The sequence below is a fragment of the Octopus bimaculoides genome, chromosome 1, assembly GCF_046866305.1.
Source record: "Octopus bimaculoides isolate indiv1 chromosome 1, ASM4686630v1, whole genome shotgun sequence".
NCBI lineage: Eukaryota > Metazoa > Mollusca > Cephalopoda > Octopoda > Octopodidae > Octopus > Octopus bimaculoides.
In genome coordinates, this window is record NC_142928.1 from 113,734,553 (window position 1) to 113,746,615 (window position 12,063).

The window sequence follows — 12,063 nt, forward strand, 5'->3', positions numbered from 1 at the left end:
AATATACATGTTATTATTATGGATGAAGGGATGATTATTGAATGGTTATTATTTTGATATTATGATATTTTTTAAATAATTTTTCTATCTTTATATAATAAGTATTTCATATTAATTCATTTGGTACTTATTGTTGGTTGAGATATATATCTAATTATTGTTCTACTTACGATCTGACGAGTAGCTATATTTTTGAATAGAACTTATTTTCTATAATTTCAATTGATTTTAATCGATTTAAATTTCTTTTCTATTTGAAAATTGGTTATGAAACACGTGTAATCTTTTTATTATATTTATCTTATGATATTTACTTTACTTTATATTATACTCATTTATTGTGCTTTTAATTATTAATTTTTCTATATGTGATAGTGGATTTTCATCGATGAGTTCTTGAAAATTGGTTATTTTCCCTAAAACTATATATATATATATATATACACAATAGCTGACTTATCCGGTGATTCCCGAGAAAGCTGGGCTTATCCCTTGGTTCCATTCTCATAATTGTTTCACTAATCCAATAACAACAATACAAATATGTAGCCCTTAAAATGGTTTTTGTGCATTTACAGAGAAAATCAAACTGTCTTACACAGGATCTTGTTTTTAGGAATTCCCAATAAGTTATGAATACCCAAATTGTGAAGTCAGTTATGTAATAACATGAAATTAGTTACCCAATAGTAAGAATTCAAATAAAGTAGCCCCAAAAAGGGCTTTAATGCATTCCCAGAGTATACAGAACATAGGAAGAAATACTAATAAGGTATGTATACTAAAATCGTGAAGCATGTTACGTAATAATAGGCTAATCAGATATGAGACAATAACAATTCAAAGTAAATAACTCTGAAAAGGGCTTTTGTGCATTCCCAAGAATATTACTCTTAGAGGCACTAGAGTTGGTATATTCATGAAATAAATGGATCTATTGTTTAGGAAAATACTATTTATTTGTTAAAGGATTGTACTGGATAAATTGCAAAAATAGCTTTAACAGTTCAAATACTAAGAAATAAGCATACTCAGTTTCAATGTTACCAAATATTTTAGGAAAATGAATGAGTTATTTCCCTTGGTTTTTAAAATAAAATATATTAGATATATATAAGGATCCCTTCCAGGGGCCCTATTGTCGATTTTTTCAATAATCTGAGTATTTCAGACATGAGTTCTACTCACATGTCAAGTTTCATCAAAATCAATAAAACGGTGTAGGAATTAGCTAACAACTCCACAAACACACTAACAGACAGAATTTCTTACATATGTAGTAAATATATACAAACATATATATAGGCGTAGGAGTGGCTGTGTGGCAAGTAGCTTGCTTACGAACCACATGGTTCCAGGTTCAGTCCCACTGCATGGCACCTTGGGCAAGTGTCTTCTATTATAGCCTCAGGCCGACCAAAGCCTTGTGAGTGGATTTGGTGGACGGAAACTGAAAGAAGCCCATCGTGTATATATATATATATATATATATATATATATATATATATATATGTATATATATATATATATATATATATATATGTATATATATATATATATATATATATATATATATATATATATATATATGATTGGAGCAAAACGCATATAATCAATAAGTTCCTTTAATTCCAGCATATGTTTCAAAAATTATATGCACTCTACTCCAAAGAAGTAAGAGATGCTGGTATACATATAATTTCATCACCAGGGAACCATATTACAAATGCAAGACTTGCGCTGAATGTTAAGGTTCAAAAATTCTTATCGCTCCTTTAAAATTATGGCTTTTAAGTGTTGATTTCTCAGCCCAAGAATTACAGCGTGATGTGCTGCTTGACTGGTCCCCCTCTCTCTCTCTCTCTTTATATATATATATATATATATATATGATGATGATGATGATGATCTTTTCTCCCGCCATGCCTCTGTCTACCCCTCCATCCCTCTCTAAATCAGTCCCTCTCTCTCTCTCTCTTTCTCTCTCTCTCTCGTAGTTTTTCCTTAAGGTTTTCAGGTTCTGGTTATATATAAATGAGAAATCCATTCTAAATTATCTCAATCTCTTCTCCGCTGACATATTACGACGAAGTCTCCAAGATGCAGATAACATAGAGATTTTTATTTATTTACGGCCTCAACATCTCATACCTTTCGCGCTTTAGTCTGCCCTCTATTATTTATCTTGTTTCTCTCCATGAAATTCAATTGAATTCAGTTTTTGTCTTAAATTCATACTTATTCATTTTCTAAGCTTCCTAAATTCATGCTACGTATATATATATTCTATTCACCTAGATTTCATTGCTCTTTTAAAAATTACGATTTATGCAATGTTGTCTCTCAAATAATTAAAATCTACGATTAAGAGGCCTATCTCCTGGCTGATGGTACCTACCCACCCCTACCCATTTTCCTTTATTCAAAAATTCTTGTCGCTCCTTTAAAATTATGGCTTTTAAGTGTTGATTTCTCGGCCCAAGAATTACAGCGTGATGTGCTGCTTGACTGGTCCCCACTCTCTCTCTCTCTTTATATATATATATATATATATATATATATATATATATATGATGATGATGATGATGATGATCTTTTCTCCCGCCATGCCTCTGTCTACCCCTCGATCCCTCTCTAAATCAGTCCCTCTCTCTCTCTCTCTATCTCTCTCTCTCCCTCTCTCTCTCTCTCTCCCTCTCTCATAGTTTTTCCTTAAGGTTTTCAGGTTCTAGGTATATATAAATGAGAAATCCATTCTAAATTATCTCAATCTCTTCTCCGCTGACATACTACGACAAAGTCTCCAAGATGCAGATAACATAGAGATTTTTATTTATTTACGGCCTCAACATCTCATACCTTTCGCGCTTTAGTCTGCCCTCTATTATTTATCTTGTTTCTCTCCATGAAATTCAATTGAATTCAGTTTTTGTCTTAAATTCATACTTACTCATTTTCTAAGCTTCCTAAATTCATGCTACGTATATATTCTATTCACCTAGATTTCATTGCTCTTTTAAAAATTACGATTTATGCATTGTTGTCTCTCAAATATTTAAAATCTACGATTAAGAGGCCTATCTCCTGGCTGATGGTACCTACCCACCCCTACCCATTTTCCTTTATTCAAAAATTCTTATCGCTCCTTTAAAATTATGGCTTTTAAGTGTTGATTTCTCAGCCCAAGAATTACAGCGTGATGTGCTGCTTGACTGGTCCCCCCTCTCTCTCTCTCTTTATATATATATATATATGATGATGATGATCTTTTCTCCCGCCATGCCTCTGTCTACCTCTCCATCCCTCTTTAAATCAGTCCCTCTCCCTCTGTCTCTCTCTATCTCTCTCTCTCTCTCTCTCTCTCTCTCTCTCTCTCTCTCTCTCTCTCTCTCTCTCTCTCTCTCTCTCTCTCTCTCTCTCTCTCGTAGTTTTTCCTTAAGGTTTTCAGGTTCTGGGTATATATAAATGAGAAATCCATTCTAAATTATCTCAATCTCTTCTCCGCTGACATACTACGACGAAGTCTCCAAGATGCAGATAACATAGAGATTTTTACTTATTTACGGCCTCAACATCTCATACCTTTCACGCTTTAGTCTGCCCTCTATTATTTATCTTGTTTCTCTCCATGAAATTCAATTGAATTCAGTTTTTGTCTTAAATTCATACTTATTCATTTTCTAAGCTTCCTAAATTCATGCCACGTATATATTCTATTCACCTAGATTTCATTGCTCTTTTAAAAATTACGATTTATGGATTGTTGTCTCTCAAATAATTAAAATCTACGATTAAGAGGCCTATCTCCTGGCTGATGGCCTATCTCCTGAGAAATGGGTGGATAAGGTAATCGAGGTCATTAGAGTAAGTGACAGAGTACTTAAGATTAGACTAGTGCTTCATCATAGATTAGTTACTGTCATCTCAGCCTATGCACCTCAACCGGGGCTACCAGATGGTCTGAAAGACCAATTCTATGACACCCTCTTGCAAACTACCTCGTCGACGAGTGACAGGGACCTTCTCTTTGTGGCTGGAGACTTCAATGGTCATGTCGGACGTCGTGCTGGAGGCTTCCATGGCATACATGGAGGCTATGGCTTCGGTTCCTGCAACGAGGAGGGAACCAGACTGCTGGAGTTCTGTGATGCAACCGATCTTATGGTCTACAATACCAACTTCAGGAAACCTGCCAGTCACCTAGTCACCTACCGCTCCGGCAGACACTCTAGCCAAATCGACTACATCCTCGCCAGAAATAGGGAAAGAGGGCGGCTTATAAATGCCAAAACCTACCCTGGCGAAGAATGTACCCCACAACATAGATTAGTAGTTAGCGACTTTGGGATCAAGGCAAAATGGGTGCCCAGAATTAGACCGGCTTGGAGGAGAAGGGTGTGGAAGCTTAAAGACCCTGCAAATGGACAGAGACTTAGAGACAAGTTACTTGAAGCATTTAACAAAATAGAAGGGGATATAGCATCATACAACGTGGAAGACAATTGGAGATTTCTGCGGGACAACCTGTTGAAAGCCACCGACCAGATTTGTGGGTGGTGTAAGGTCCCCTCCCGATCCAGAATAATGTGGTGGTGGAACAAGGAGGTAGACAGGGCTATTAGACAAAAGAAACAGGCTTGGAAGGACTGGAAGAACGGTGGTAGCAGGGAATTGTACCAATGTGCCAGAAGGGAGGCTAGGCGACAGGTTTATTTAGCCAGAGGGGAAGCAGATAAGGAAAGATTTGCCAATGTTCTGCGCGTGAGGACCAAAGACTCGAGGTATTTCGTGTTGCAAGACAGTGTAGGAGAGAGAATAGTGATGTTGTAGGAGAGAAATGTGTTCGCATGGATGATGGTACGCTTGCATTAAATGAGGATGCAAAGAAAGAGGTCTGGAGATGCCACTACGATAGATTGCTTAATAAAGAGAATGAATGGGAGAAAGAGAGCCTGCCTTATGTCGACCCAATAGAGGGACCAGCTATCCGAGTTGATAGTACCAGGGTAGATAAAGCAATTAAGAGTATGAAGACCGGGAAAGCCCCCGGCCCATCAGGAATCACTGCAGAGATGCTCAAAATATCTGGCAGTGTTGGCTATAGCCTAGTCACCCATATTACGAACCAGGTGATACACGAAGGAGTCATACCCAATGACTGGTGTAGCAGCATCATAGTCAACTGCTACAAAGGTAAAGGTGATGCTTTAGATACAAATAATTACAGAGGCATCAAGCTGTTAGATCAGGTTATGAAAGTTACAGAGAGGGTCATAGCCCAACTAATTAGGGAGCGAATCAATTTAGATGAGATGCAGTTTGGGTTTGTGCCAGGTAAAAGCACTACTGATGCCTTATTTCTAGTGAGACAGCTGCAGCAGAAATACCTAGCTAAGGATAAACCTCTGTACCTGGCTTTCGTTGACATGGAGAAAGCCTTTGACAGGGTCCCCCGATCCCTTATCTGGTGGTCAATGAGGAAACTTGGGATAGAAGAATGGTTATTGAGAACTGTGCGAGCCATGTACAGAGATGCTACCAGTAAGGTGAGGGTTGGAAATGAGTACAGCAATGAATTCCGGGTAGAGGTAGGGGTCCACCAAGGTTCCGTCCTCAGCCCCCTCTTATTTATCATAGTCCTCCAGGCAATCACAGAGGAGTTCAAGACAGGTTGCCCCTGGGAGCTCCTCTATGCTGACGACCTTGCCCTAATTGCGGAGTCACTATCAGAACTAGAGGAGAAGTTTCAGGTGTGGAAGCAAGGTCTAGAATTGAAGGGCCTTAGAGTCAACCTAGCTAAAACCAAAATCCTAATAAGTAGGAAGGTAGATAAAACACAAACCCCTTCAGGTAGATGGCCCTGCTCAGTATGTAGAAAAGGAGTAGGTAGTAACTCTATAAGATGTACCCGGTGCAAGCTATGGACACATAAGAGGTGCAGCAACATCAAAGGCAGGTTAACTAGCAAGTTAGTTTTTGTTTGTGGCAGATGTTCAGGTGCAATAAAGACTGTAAACAAACAGGAAACAACTTCTATCTCATTCCAGGTTGAAAAACTAGAGGTAGTCGATAGCTTCCGCTATCTGTGCGACCAAGTTAGTAGTGGGGGTGGGTGCACTGAAAGTGTAGCTGCTAGAATAAGAATAGCCTGGGCAAAGTTTAGAGAGCTCTTACCCCTGCTGGCGACAAAGGGACTCTCACTCAGAGTAAAAGGCAGACTGTATGATGCATGCGTACGAACAGCCATGCTACATGGCAGTGAAACATGGGCTGTAACTGCTGAGGACATACGTAAGCTCGCAAGGAATGAAGCCAGTATGCTCCGTTGGATGTGTAATGTCAATATGAATACCCGTCAGAGTGTAAGTATCTTGAGAGAAAAGCTGAACATTAGAAGCATCAGTTGTGGCGTGCAAGAGAGACGATTGCGCTGGTATGGACATGTGGTGAGAATGGAGGAGGATAGCTGCGTGAAAAAGTGCCACACCCTAACAGTTGAGGGAACCCGTGGAAGAGGTAGGCCCAGGAAGACCTGGGCTGAGGTGGTGAGGCAAGACCTTCGAACATTGGGCCTCACCGAGGCGATGACTACTGACCGAGACCTTTGGAAATGTGCTGTGCGTGAGAAGACCCGGCAAGCCAAGTAAGATCGTTGCCAGTGCCCCTGGACTGGCTCTTGTGCGGGTGGCACATGAGATGCACCATTTTGAGCGTGGCCGTTGCCAGTACCGCCTGACTGGCTCCCGTAGGATTTTCGAGTGAGATCGTTGCCAGTGCCCCTGGACTGGCTTGTGCGGGTGGCACATAAAAGACACCATTTCGAGCGTGGCCGTTTTCGTGCGGGTGTCACGTAAAAGCACCCACTACACTCTCTGAGTGGTTGGCGTTAGGAAGGGCATCAAGCTGTAGAAACTCTGCCAAATTAGATTGGAGCCTGGTGTAGCCATCCGGTTTCACCAGTCCTCAGTCAAATCGTCCAACCCATGCTAGCATGGAGAGCGGACGTTAAACGATGATGATGATGATGATGATATATACATATGTATGTATATATATGTATATATATATATATGTATATATATATATATATATATATATATGTATATATATATATATGTGTGTGTGTGTTTGTGTGTCTGTGTTTGTCCCCACAACATCGCTTGACAACCGATGCTGGTGTGTTTACTTTCCCGTAACTTAGCAGTTCAGCAAAAGAGACCGATAGAATAAGTTCTAGGCTTACAAAGAATAAGTCCTGGTGTCGATTTGTTCGACTAAAGGCGGTGCTCCAGCATAGCCACAGTCAAATGACTGAAACAAGTAAAAGAGTAAAGAGTATATATATAATCCAAATAAAAAGAAGATAAACAAATTATTTTAACACATCATTAATGATTCAATATACTTGTTTTTGTGCCAACTCTGCTTGCAATGCCAGTTTATGCAAAAATTCGAAGTGAAAATTTATGTAATGTTTGCAGTTTTAGACATTACATAAATTTTCACTTTGAAATTTTGCTTAAACTGGCGTTGCAAGCAGAGTTGGTACAAAACAATTGTAACAAATCATTTAAGACGCGTTAAAGAATTTCTCTGTTTTCTTGTTATTTTAATTATAATTTACTCTTCGGGAAACCCACATTAAAGTGTAAGCATTGTCTAAAGCAGGATTTTCTACACTTGATAAATTCCAGCATTAATCTTGAACCTGACAGTGTTGATAGCCCAGTCTTCAAGTTGAGTGCTTCTTTGGATATACCTTACCTTTATACTATACTAGGACCTAAGATTATATATGTGTGTGTGTTTGTGTGTATGTATCTGTGTTTGTCCCCTACCACTGTTTGACAACTGGTGTTATCCCTCGTAACTTAGTAGTTGAGCAAGAGTAACCAAAAGAATAAGTACCAGGCTTTAAAAAAATAAGTACTGGAGTCAATTCATTCAAATTCTTCAAAGCAGTGCCTAGTATAGCCGTAGTTTAATGACTGAAACTCATTCCCAAATTTTGTGTTTCTCAAAATCAAAGTCAACAGTATCATATACAGTATAAAAAGCAATACTGATAAGCTATCTCCTTGAAAGATTCCACATTTGATTTTGACAAAGCCTAAGCGCTGATCCCCAATTTGAGTTCAGTGACCCATCCATTCACACTTTGTCTCAGTAGATTCACAATATCATGTGGAGTTCTGAATTCCTGAAGTAGTCCTTAATGTACAAACGAGAAACCAAACGGTATGCTTTGCAATTGTCTATTCATACTATCCCTAAATTGGTTTTGCACTTTTTGTAGTCTTCCAACACTGTCAATAGTTGATCTGATTCCTCTGCATCCATGTTTTTTCCCTTTTTGCTCTTCCAGTAAGATGTTATCTTGTCCATGAACTTGAACACTTCATCTGCCAGTATTCCAGTTATCAGCTTCCACATGATGGGCAGACAGGCTATTGGCCTGAAGTTGTCAACAGCATTTTCCCTTGATACTTCTTTCTGGCACAATTTTGTTGCTCCTTTGGTGACCAGCCTGAGATTTTTCTATCAAAGGTCAACGGACTCCCTATTCAAGCTGTACAAAATGTTCACATGATATCCAGATGGCATTTTGTCTAATTATTATTATTAATATTACTGAGTGTGAAGAGCAACACATGCCATCAGAATGATACTGGGGTACAAATATATGAAGCCCAATATGCCCATTATGATTATCTGTCTGAAAAGGGTACACCAAGCACATGCCATATGCATGCGACACAGTGACCTCATATCAAGATAAACGGTGCAACCCTGCAAGTGGCACCTAGTTAGAATTTTCCTCTGGTTGAGTAGTCAACCCCACTACTAATCATCATCATTATTATTCGACATTTGAATTGTTATTGCATCACCTGCTACACTTTCGGTTTGCAGTAATGTGTGTTCTTGTTTTTGTTGATGTTGGGGGAGTACAGACTCTTCTCAATACTGTATTGTATCAGTTTGTTCTGTTATGAGATTTGATTGCTGTCTCTTCTTGTATTGGTGTTTGTATTGTTTGTTGTGTGTGTAATGTGCTTTGTGTTCTTCTATTGTGTATCTAACCTGTAGAGTATATGTTGTGGAAGTTGTTTATTTTATTGAATATTTACTTTATAGAGTGTGTTTTATATTTGTGGATTATTTTATTGTGTAAGATATTGGCTGATCCTAGCAGCACATTTTTTGGAGAGTGTGTAGTGTTGTGGATCTAGGTATGGCTTCTATGTTTTTGTTCATCATATCCAATACTTAAATTATTACTGGTATTGTTGTTACCTTCATGATCCTCATCTTGTATATTTCAGTTTCAAGATCTTTATACATCAACAATTTCTCCACTTCTTTTGGGGTAATATTTTGGTTGGAAGAGACTGCAATATCTATCAGAAAGCAGATGTTTCTTTGTCAGTTTCAAATGGTATATCTCAGGTGATTGTGGCCTGGTTGTTGTCATGTACTTTGTTTGTCACATGTTTATACCATTTCTTGTTAGTTTTTATACTGTAGTGTTGACATGTTGTCCAGTGGATATAACTACTTACTCAGTCATGTCTATATATATATTCACATTTGGACAGCCAGAGATGATGTGGTCAACTGTTGCATTGTGTTGGTAGTACATTCTGCATTTGGTGTTAGGGCCTGTTTTCATTATTTTGCTTTTATAGTTGTTTGTTGTTTGACATTGGTCTTGTGCAGTAAGACTCAGTCCTTCCATTTCTGCTTTTAGTCCAGAGCTTTTGAACCATTGCTGACTTACACATCTGTCAAGCCTTGCAAAGTATTGGCCATGGAGTGATTTTTGTCTCTATTTCTTCTCTAGTATGATTTGTAGTTCTGCTTTTATGTTTTTTTCTTTTTTGTCTCTTTGATAAGTTCTGTCATGTTGTCGTCTGAGGTCAGTATTTCAATGTAGTTTATTTGCTTTTATTTTATCACCTTGCTGTGTACAGAGAAACACGTTTTCTGTTTTTTGTGTTGCTTCATTATATATAGTAGTTGTCCACATTTTGTTTCTCAGTATTTTCTAGTTCGACTGTTGTTATTTTATAGCAGCTCTCTATTTGTGTCAGGCTGCAACCTCCTTCTGAGTGGAGTAGATATATCATGTTTATGTCTGCTTTGGCATAATGACTTCAGTATGCTGTTAATTGTTTCCTGGTTTTTCTACCTCAGTTTCTTAATTCACTGATCTTCCACTTTATTATGTAGAAGCTGCTATTATGACTGGTATGGCTACCATGTTTATTATTATTAGTAGCAGCAGTAGTAGTAGTTGTGAAGCAGTATCATTAGCATGCCAGGCAAAATGCTTAGCAGTATTTCATCCATCTTTACATTCTGAGTTCAAAATTCCACCAAGGTCAACCTGGCTTTCATCCTTAAATACCATTAGAGTACTGAAGCTGATGTAATTGACTTCCCCATTCTCTCAAAATTCCTGGCATTGCACCAAAATTAGAAAGTATTATTATTTTCACAGGGTGTTCACACTACGTTTGATGATGTTATATGCCTCCTTTTTCCAGGAACAGCTTGATGCAGTGATGATTTTGATGCAGTTAGACATGTTTTTATTGTTATAACACATAAATATAGTAATGCCTCGATATACAAGTTAATTTGTTCCTGGAGAGTCAAGAGTTGTTTGCTTTGAAAAATCTTTTTATCACCATAAATTTCTCAGTAACACGCAGAAGCATTTGTTATGGTAGTAGAAACATTTGCACTTCATTCAAAATTTGAACCTTGTGCTTGAAATTTCAGCTCACCATACAAAAGTGAGCTGAAAAATAAAGCTCATAAGCTTGGGGTCTCAAATGGGTCCTTATAAAGTGAGATATTACTGTATGTGTTTAAATATTAGCATTAATCAATGGAGCTGCCCTCAGCAGTGAGCACACACTCCAGGAGATCTGAAGGCCATGCACATGTTGCAAACAAAGTCCTTCCTCATGCTGGTCCACATGTGATCAACATTACTGTAGTGAACCTTGCAGGCCTTGCCCTCGACATGCATCCACACACTGTAGTTTAGGGAGCTGAGGTGAGTTGACTGCAGCAGTCAAAAGTCCTTTGACCAGAAGTTTATGTTCAACCCCAACCACTCTTGCATGGCCTTAGGCACAATCCTGTTGAAAAATACAGTCCACCTTCTTCATGATCTTTCTTACCCAGGGCAGGACTTTCGTGGCCAAAATGTCCCTGTAGTTAGCTACAGTGAGCCTGTAACCAGCCACAAACAACACTGATGGCATCTTCTTGACATTTGAAGTCACAACAATGAGCATCATTGGATGCTTGGTCATTGTCATGTAGTGGACCTCAGAGATGTCCCGGCCAAAGCTGACCATACAGTCGTTCTACTTATTGATGACCAGATTGACTGTGAAGGCTTTTTTTTTTATCAGAAAAACTGACTATTCGATTGCCATGACACTTCAAGTTGTTGAGAAGACAACAACAGTACTCTCGACATTGTTCTCATATATGGTTGGTGAGCAGAGTCCTTTCTACACACCTCAAGTGCTTGCAGCCTTCATCTTTGACAGTCCTGGATACTGTGGCCACCAAGAGTGCAGTCATTTTGAACTTTGGATCACTTTCGAAGGCCTTTCTCACTGCCAAACAGTTGACCACTTGAGGTCTGTCACTTTGTGGTCAATCTTTGAGATCTTTCCTATTCTCGGGCCTCTCCGCAACTCTGTGGACAGTCAACCAGCCACTTGGTGAAGTTGGATTTGTTGCCCATGCACAGGTGATCAGAGATCTTGATTCTTTTCGCTTCCATCTTGATACACCTGCACACAATGGAAAAGATATTTTAATGACATGTGCTGGAAAAGTAAAATTTTATGTTTGAGAGCACTTTTTCTGTCACACACATTAATTTCTCGAAAAGAGCCTGGAGAAATGGAAATAATTTCCAGAATCAAGAATTCTCCAAAGTTGACATGTCATTAAGGAAAAGGACAGGCTTATTGTCTGAAGATAAGAGAGCTCTTATGTTGCATACTATAGAACATGCTGCTCTGGGACATA

General features: G+C 38.6%; 1 protein-coding gene across 2 annotated transcripts in view; it reads left to right on the plus strand.

Moving 5' to 3' along the window:
- The window catches only part of LOC106880055 (F-actin-uncapping protein LRRC16A), a 547,921-nt gene that overhangs the window by 479,630 nt on the left and 56,228 nt on the right, over window positions 1-12,063 (plus strand). The gene's annotated exons all lie outside the window — the stretch shown is intronic.